This window comes from Zalophus californianus, chromosome 3 (assembly GCF_009762305.2).
Source record: "Zalophus californianus isolate mZalCal1 chromosome 3, mZalCal1.pri.v2, whole genome shotgun sequence".
NCBI lineage: Eukaryota > Metazoa > Chordata > Mammalia > Carnivora > Otariidae > Zalophus > Zalophus californianus.
The window spans coordinates 49429197-49439399 of NC_045597.1; positions in this window are offsets into that span (position 1 = coordinate 49429197).

Here is a 10203-nt window from a genome sequence, read left to right on the forward strand (position 1 = left end):
GTCTCTTTAGCAATTTTCCAACAGAGACTATGTCACTTTCTATGTTTTAAGATTCAGACACTCTGAATAAATAACCTTAGTAAGACACACTTCCAAAGTCAGTGTTGGTAAAATGCTTTGTAGATGAAAACTTGTTGATTGTCGCTGTACCAAACACTCAATGTACCTCACCCCTATTGTGATGATCTAACTAAACAAATGAAACAAGAGAGGAGCTTCAAACAAATTTCCTTTGATCAGAGTGAGTGAGAATGGGAATGGAGGTAAGGAATAAACTGATCACTTATGAGTGGAAAGAATTATTTAAAATATTAGTAATATATTCAATTGATTCAACAATAAAAAATTCCCAGTGTCATATTTCTCATACAAACTACCAGTTACAATACAATGAAAGGAGCAGTATTTAAAAGACAAAGAACTTAAACAATTTGTGATGCATGAATGGCATCAAAGAAAGCATGGCATATACTTTGAAAATTTTGCGTCAAAGTGTCTGTGAATACTGTTTAAGAGATTACAGCTTTCCTACATTGGAGAATCCATTTAGTCAAGAGAGGAAGTAGTTTAACTGATTTCGTAAGAAGAATATGAACATATGATCATGAATGAATTAAACAAAAAGTTTTAAAAAGTAAGTGATAATAGGCACTTCTAAAGTAAATGAAACTGAAATGAGGAAAAGTCTAAAGAGTTTTAACCTAAAGCCTACCTGAAACCCTTATGATCAAATTAAGCTGGCACAGTAAGCAGGGAAGAAGCAGACGGTCTTAATATAAGATCTCAAGTGATCATAATATGAAGAAGGAAAAATATGCTTTAAAAGAGGGAACTATATTAATAAGTGGAAGTGATTCTACTTTGTATATTAGTAAGGAAAAAAGATACAAAAGTTTACAAACCAGAACTTAGTCACCTGATACAATTAAGTGCATAGCATCAGGCAATGAATGATTAAATGGGAATTTATGGAACTAGGAGATCTATATAATAATAGGTTAATTACCAATGTGCCTTTTAGACAGAAAGTTTCAAATGGAGTCAATTTCAGAGTACAAACAAGAATCAGTTATGGTGGCACCATGAGCTGTTTTTGTAGTTGTTTTGTCTTGTTTTCCCTTGATAAATGACACAAATGCAGCTATCCACCAGTAAAATAGAATTGCTACTCACTATGTAACTGCAGCAATTGCTACAACCAACTCCTTAGCGAATAAGTGACTCCTTTTCAAGGATAAATTTACATTAAAACATTCCCATTGCCATGGAAGTGACTGTCACCATACTTCCAGAAGATGAAACTTAGGAAAATAACCATTGATTCCCCTATTCACATCACAGCCGAGGGTGAATATAAGCCTAGAACTCTGCTGAGGAGCAGAGTCCAGAGACATAAGTTTTTTTAAACTGTAAAACAGAAAAGTTAGGTTAGGAAATCTCTAACTTCACTCCCTAGTAAAAAATAAATCCAGAATGTCACAATTCACAGTTAGACCAGTAGTTATAACTAATAGCAAGATATGAACAAGATACACTAACAATTGGCAGAAAGAAAATGCAGGTATTCTGCAGCAAGGAAAAATGAGTGGACATGAGTTTTTATATGGTCATAATATCCTCTAATTCTCCTTTTATAAAATATATAATGCTTTCAACTATTGGTAAAAGATTCTCTTCCATAAGCTCAATGAAGGCAAGGACTATCCCCATTCTTTCCATTGCCATACAACAAATAATTATAACCATTTCATAGAATCTTAGTTTTTTTTTTTTTCATTTGTTCACTTTGGTTTTGGTCAACAGTGAGATGCACAATAAAGCTCAATGGGTTTTGACCAATGTGTTCAACCATACAATGCACACCTCTAACAAGATATGACAAATTTCTAGAGAGTTACTTCATTTACCTTTCCAATCAATACTTTCCTTTTATGCTTACTTTTCTGAATTGTCATTATATAGTTTTGTGATTTTTAGACTTCGTATTTGAAAAGGCATCTGATAGTAGCTTTTTATGTATTGCTTCTTCAGCTCAGCATAATGTCCCAGCAACCGAACTATGATTTTGCATGCATCACAAAGTGCATTCTTCTGCATTCTTCACTAATATTCCATTAGATAGGTATTTCAATACTTATCAACCTCTGGTTGATAGGCTTACTAGATATGTATTGCTATATACAAGAAAGGAGGGTACAATGAATGATATGAATCAGAAATTTAAATCTACATAGAGAAATGAAGAACATCAGAGGAGGAAAAAATAAAAGTAAATAAAATATATTTTCCTGGGGCACCTGGGTGGCTCAGTCAGGTAAGCATCTGCTTTCGGCTCAGGTCATGATCCAGGGTCCTGGGATTGAGTCCTGCACTGAGTCCCTGACCAGCAGGGAATCTGCTTCTCCCTCTCTCTCTGCCCCTCCCCCTGCTTGTGCTTGTTCACTCTTTTCCTCTCTTTCTCAAATAAATACATAAAAATCTTTAGAAAAATATTTTCCTTATTCTTAACTGATCTAAAAGATAAATGTTTAAAGTAACAATAGTAATAATATCATTACAGCAAGCAGGTAAGTGAAATGAAAGACAATGATGTCACAAGCAACAGGAAGAAGGAATGGGGACGATTCTGTTGAAAGGTATCTATACTACCTGTGAAATGACATAGTGGTACTTGAAGGCAGGCTTGGATTAGTTAAAAATGTATATTGCAAACTCAAGTGTAACTATTAAAACTTTTTAAAGTTATTCTAAGAAAAGAGACAAAATATAACCATACAAATTGCTGTTAAAATACAAAAATCAAAAATAGGGAAAAAAGGAAAAGAAAAAAATGCAACAAATAGAAAACAGAAACAAAAATGGTGGATATTACTAATCCAACTATATGGATTATTACTTTAAATGTAAATAGTCTAAATATACCAATTAAAACCAGATTGTCAGAGTAGATAACACATAAAGACCCATGTTGTTTAAAAGAAACGCATTTTATGTGTAAGGACTCAATAAGTTAAAAGGAAAAGGATGAAAAAATATATAACACATTAATACCAATCAAAAGAAAGATGGACAATTGCACTACTGGGTATTTACCCCAAAGATAAAAATGTAGGGCCCCGAAGGGGTACATGCACCCCAATGTTTATAGCAGCAATGTCCACGATAGCCAAACTGTGGAAAGAGCCAAGATGTCCATCGACAGATGAATGGATAAAGAAGATGTGGTATATATACACAATGGAATATTATGCAGCCATCAAAAGGAATGAGATCTTGCCATTTGCAATGACGTGGATGGAACTGGAGGGTGTTATGCTGAGTGAAATAAGTCAATCAGAGAAAGACATGTATCATATGACCTCACTGATATGAGGAATTCTTAATCTCAGGAACAAACTGAGGGTTGCTGGAGTGGTCGGGGGTGGGAGGGAGGGGGTGGCTGGTCGATATACATTGGGGAAGATATGTGCTACGGTGAGCGCTGTGAATTGTGTAAGACTGTTGAATCACAGATCTGAAACAAATAACGCAACATATTTTAAGAAAAAAGAAAAAGAAGAAGATAGCAGGAGAGGAAGAATGAAGGGGAGTAAGTCAGAGGGGGAGACGAACCAGGAGAGATGATGGACTCTGAAAAACAAACTGAGGTTTCTAGAGGGGAGGAGGGTAGGAGGATGGGTTAGCCTGGTGATGGGTATTAAAGAGGGCACATTCTGCATGGAGCACTGGGTGTTATGAACAAACAATGAATCATGGAACACTACACCAAAACAAATTATGTAATATATGGTGATTAACATAACAATAAAAAATTTTTAAAAAAAAGAATGAGATAAATAAAATAAAATGACGCTAAAAAAAAAGAAAGATGGAATAGCTATAATAATTTAAGACAAAGGAGACTTCAGAAGAAGGAAAATTATCAGGGATAAAGAATAGAACTATAAAATGATAAAGGGGTCAATTCTCACAGAATACCTAACAATTTCAAATGTGCGTGCACCTAACAACAGAGCATCAAAATCTGCGAGAACAAAAACTGACAGAAATGAGAAGGAAAAATAGACAAAACCATGATTATAATTGGAGATTTCAATACCTATCTGCCAGTAATTGATAGAATAAAAATGTAAAAAAATTAACAAAGAAGGTTAGTGTGATCAGCACTAACAAACATAATCTGATGAATATTTACAGAATACTCCATCCAACAACAAAATATACATTCAAGACTGAAAGAACATTTACCAAGATAGACCAAATTCCAAGGCATAAAGCACATCTGAAGAAACTGAAAAGAAGGGAAATCATACAAAGCATGTTTGCAGATCATAATAACTTAAATTTAGAAATCAGTAGCAGAAATATAATGTGAGCTGCAAATAGCAATTTTCTCCAAAGTACACACTATGCAAAGAGGGGGGTAAAGAGTAACTTTATAGTGGAGACATCTGACAAACACTATCTTAGCCTGAAGATCAAAGTTAACATCAACAATGATAAGTCATGTTCATAGTATGTACCTTTGATATTATGTGATGAAAATGGAACTTTACCCTGTATCCTTCCCCTCAAAAAGCCATAGCCCTAGTCTAATCACAAGGAAAACAAAAGAAAAATGCCAATTGACTGACATTCTACAAGATACCTGACCATTACTCTTCAAATCTCTCAAGTCAGCAAACAGAAGGAAAGCCCGGAATATGGTCACAGCCCAGAGGAAGCCTAAGGAAATATGGCAAATAAGGATAAGGTGTTTTCCTGGATAGGATCCTGGAGCAGAGTAAAGACATTAGGGAAAAAACTGAGGACATCTAGAGAGGACGTATTTAATTTTAAGGTATTGACATTGGTTCATTTATTGTAACAAATTTATCATATAAATTGAAGATGTTAATAATGGGGGAAACTGGGTATGAAGAATATGGAAACTCTTTGCCCTATCTTTGCATTTTTTTCTGTAAATCTAAAACTCTCCTAGAATTAAATTTATTTAAAATATATTTATTATCTCACAGAATATTTAAAAAGTTTTGAGTCAAAGTAATGAACATATCCATTACCTTTCAAATTTTCATTGTTTCCCCTTATGATTTCCTATACTGCCCCCTCTCCATTTTCAGGCAATTATTAATATGCTTTCTGTTACTACAGAATAATTTGAATTTTCCTGTTATATATAAATTAAATGCTACAAGGTATGCTCTTTTTGGTCTGGTTTCTTTCATTCAGCATAATTACTTTGGGATCCAGTCATTTAGTTATGTGTATCAACAGTTCAGTTCATTCCTTAGCGTTTCTGAATTACATTATTTATATGGATGCGCCAGTTTTTCTATGCGTTAGAATATCCACCTATTAATGGACATTTGGAGTTTGGGGCTATTACATATAAAGCTGCTAGATACATCACTGTACATGTTTCTATATGTGCATATGTACTTTATTTCACTTTGATAAATACTCAGAAGTAGAATGACTGCATTATATGGTAGCTGCAATTTTATATTTCAAAGAAACTACCAAACAACAAATTTGTAATAATAATTTGCATTCCAACTAATAGCATATGAGATATACATTGCTCCATATTCTCTCCAGCACTTAAATTTGTCAGTCTTTTTTATTTTAGCAACCTACTAGATGTGTAATTCTATCTCATCATTGTTTAATTTGCATTTTTCAAATGACTAATGATGTTCCACACCTTTTTATGTGTTACTTGCTCTCCATATATTTTCTTGAGCCAGGTGTCTGTTCAAATCTTTTGCCTACTTTTTTAAATTGGGCTATATTTTTTATTATTCATTTTAGTAGGGTATAACTGACATATAACATATCAGTTTCAAGTGTACATGATTCAGTATTTGTATATACTGTGAAATGATCACCACAATAAGTCTAGTTAAGATCTGTCACCATATATAGTTACAAAAACTGCTTTCTTATAATGAGAACATTTAAGATTTACATTCTTAGAAATTCTTACGTACACATTATATTATTATTAACTATGGGCACCATACTGTACATTACATTGCCAAAACTTATTTATTTTATAAGTGGAAAGTTAAATTTTGACCATCTTCACCTATTTCATCCATCCATGACTCCCTGCCTTTGGCAACCACCAATCTGTTCTCTGCATCCATGAGCTTTTTTTTTATTCCCCTTATCAGTATAACAGTGGAAATTATAATGGCTAATAGTTCCTTGTCTTAAATCTCTATTGTTATTTCATTATGCTATTGGGGAATAGAGGACATTCCCATCAAATCCATCCTATATGGAAAAACAAATGTGGTTGGAAGTCATCAGAAACAATTTTTATTCAAAAAAGGTCATAAGCAAGAGTAAGTAGATCTTACCACTTTGAAATAGGTTCTGGATCAAGTAACAAATTCTTTGAATCTACCCTCTGAAATTTCAGGTTTCCTCTTTTGTTTGAACACTTGGAGAAAAAAAAAAGAATTTTCTTGACAAGCGTAAAACTGAAATAACATAATCAGAGGGTTAAAACCACCAGAGTAATACCTAAATACAGTTTGTACTTTTTTTACGTAGAAAAATAAGGTTAGCCTCTTCTAACATTTGTTAATGTCCTGAAATGTTTATTCTACTTTTTGTTTTAAAATAATAAAAAGGGCTGCCTGGGTGGCTGTCAGTGAAGCATCTGCCTTTGGCTCAGGTCATGATCCCAGGGTCCTGGGATGAAGCCCCACATTGAGCCGGGAGCCTGCTTCTCCCTCTCCCTCTGCCTGCCATTCCCCCTGCTTGTGCTCTCTCTTTCTCTCTCTCTGTCTCTGCCAAGTAAAAAACTAAAATCTTTAAAAAGATTAAAATAAAATACAATAATTTAAAAAAATAGGCTTTGCTAGTGAAGAATATGCCTTCTGACTATTGGCAGTAACCCATTATTAATCTACTTAACCAGAAACAAAATAATTCTAAGATCTTCTAGATATTATATGGAATCACAGTTAAATGGGCAAAGAAATAATCATAAAGATTTTACTATTATGAATGAATATGATATTTGAGGCTACATGTATCCTCCAAAACAAAAACTTCCTTAATGATTCAGCCAAGTTCTTCTTATAGACATAGGGCTTCCAGTATTAAATTGGTTGACCAATCTTCAATGCGATGATTATGATAAAAGAAAAATCAATTGTTACATTGAAATGGAAACCTATGATTATATTTTTTACATTTGAACTTCAAAGATATCATTTATTGATTCTCAGCACAAAACCATTGAGGAAAAATCAGTTTAATTTTTTTTGATATTACTAAAAACAAACTAGCTCAAATAATTTTCACCAAAAAATATCATTGTACATCATTGCATTAATCATCTTTTCTAAATTAGATATACAGCATGTTCCGGTACTTGAGTGTAACTAACATACCAAGTAACTTTCTTTGTCATTAAACTTTTGTTGTTTTTTATTAAAATGTTGATAGGTGTGGTACACTGTGCCCTCACTTTTAGCTTCTCCCTTTCATTTTTTGGCAGTAGGCAAGGTGTCTTGCTGTCTCTGTAATATTAATGGTTGAACATTTCTTGCAAAGAATGGAATATAGTGTGCTATAGGAATTGCATACAAAATCTTTAGTGAATGGAAAAAAGACTCCGGGACCTTGAATGTCAGTTCTAGGAGAGACAAATTTATAGGTATAACAATCTGTCTTTTAAAACTGACGTCTAAGGTCCTACAGGCCTTTCCTCTATCACTAAGGATTTTTCATGCATTTCCTACAATATGAAAAAACTGTGAGTGTAACATTTAGACATTTTTGCTGCACATAAAAGGGACCTGCCAGTTCTGTTCTAGGCCCATACAGAAAGTCAATTTTAATATTAGATTAAAACTTTATCTTTAATTTTAAAAAAGGACTTTTACACCTCTGCAATAAAGAAATCTTAAAAGCTTGCTCAGCAATTTCATATTTCACCAGAAATAATAATAGAGCAGCTGTATGCACTTGCAGCTCAGCAGGCACCAAGTGAGGGATGTTTTCTTTGGGGCTTGCTTGAAGAGGTGCTGTTATCACTCAGAGAACTGCAGCAGAAATACAAACGACTTGCAGGAGTGGCCTGAAGGGCTAAGTGAGCTCTTCAAAGTGACATTTGCCATGAGGTATCTAGGATACTGACAAAAAAATAATAACTGCAGTTCAAGGCTAAAAATATTGGACAACACAGCACTAGGGGAATTATGCTAAAACTTTTGGAAATGATATTAAAGTATTGACCAATCAATAGGGCCATGTAGGCACAAGAGCTGATTCCACCTACAAAGTAATAATTTCTTTTCAAAGATTCATTTCTGTTTATGACCAAAATGACATTACTTTGTGAGAGTCAAGCAAAAGAGTAACAATTTGGATTCCACCAATGCATGAGTACGGCATATATCACTTAATTTATTTCGTCTTACTTTTGTTTCTTTTAGCAATGTTTTTTAATTTCCAGTCTACAGGTCTTGTATATATTTAATTGTATTCATCACCAAATATTTCATCTTTTGGATATTGTTGTGTATAGTACTTTTAAATATTAATTTCATGTTTTATTGCTTGTAATGTGTCTTAACAGTGGTGTTGTTTACCCATAAATATATACTTTTCATAACTCAAGGACCTATACACTTAAAAATAGTGAATTTTATTGTATGTAAATTATGTCTATAAAGTTAGCTCAAGAATAGTTCTGATAAGGTAGTACTTCTTTATAGGATTTTGCAGACAAGTGAGATGATTCCTATAACATGCTTAATACATTTCCAAACAAAAAATATGTACTTGACAAAAACTAGTTATTAATATTTTTGAATTCTGTATTGATACTTATTTTTTTTTACCATAAGTTAAATGTTCATTGTAATATTCATACTGGGGAATTCATACAGAATATTATCTGCATATACAAACATGATATATTACTGAACATTCTAAAAATATTTTAACTTTATTGACATAGGATCCTGTAAAGACAGGAAATGTTGGTTTAAATCCTATGATCTGAGCCCTTGGAAATTATTCTTGGTTTAGTACTTTTAATATTCCTGTTCATACCTCAGTCTTGCTTGCCCACAATTCAACACTGTTTCACTTCTGACTTTATAACAGTTATGCTCAAAAGATTTTAATTTGTGTGCTTTGCTCACATTTTTCCTCAAAATTATTTGCTGACACAAAATACCTTCTAGGCTAATCTAGAATAGGGTGACTATGTAGTATTAGATACCAAGTTTTGCTGTGTTCATTTGGTTCACCATTTATTATTACATGAACTGTCTCTTCTTCCATCCACCACATTCTTGGTAGTAGATATTCAAATCCCTCTGGGGTGGACTTACCTATGTGCAACATTAATTATGGTAATAAAACAGGAGTAATAGTAGTAATTAGATATACAACGTACTGCACGGCAGGCAGTTCTAAGTATTTTCTGTATGTAGACCATTTAATCCACAAAACATGTATGAATTGGGTACTAATTGTAGTCCTGTTTGCAAAATTTGTAGGATAGTGATTAAGTGGCTTCCTTAATTTCTCATAATCTTTAAGCAGCTTCAAACCAAGGGAGTCTAAGTCCAGTAGCCAAGATCTCAAACACTGTATTATTTTACCTACCACTCAAAATTCTCTTTTTAAATAAGATGAGTAACTTTAGTTACAATGAATTATGGGACTTAAATGATCCATGGTTAAATCAGTGATTTTATATCCCCAAGCTAAAACATAATGATAGGCATTGATCTTATATTTTTAATATTTAAGTTCAAGGTGACTATGTATTCAAAACTCACTTTCAAAGTTATATGTTGTAGCTTCACAATCTACCTTTAAACTGTTAGTCGTCCTTGGGCAATTAACTTGGTTTCCAAGTAAGAGTGCATGACATTATGTTTTCATAAAACAGGATATGTCCTTATGCTTCAATTAAATTAAATCTTAAAGATATGCTAGCTGTAGGTTCTTAGATGCCTTCAAGAAGTTTTGACCACATAAATTTTAAAGGTATTTCTGAGTTGCCTAAATATAATGAATGCACAGTGAATAGTATTTTACAATTTGAAATAATGAAGAGAGTATTTTTGCCTGTACCATTCCTGGTTCTTCAAATAATGACCATGATATTGCATTTAATTAGCCTTGAACTCAAATTCAGTTAATATATACATATCTATAAGC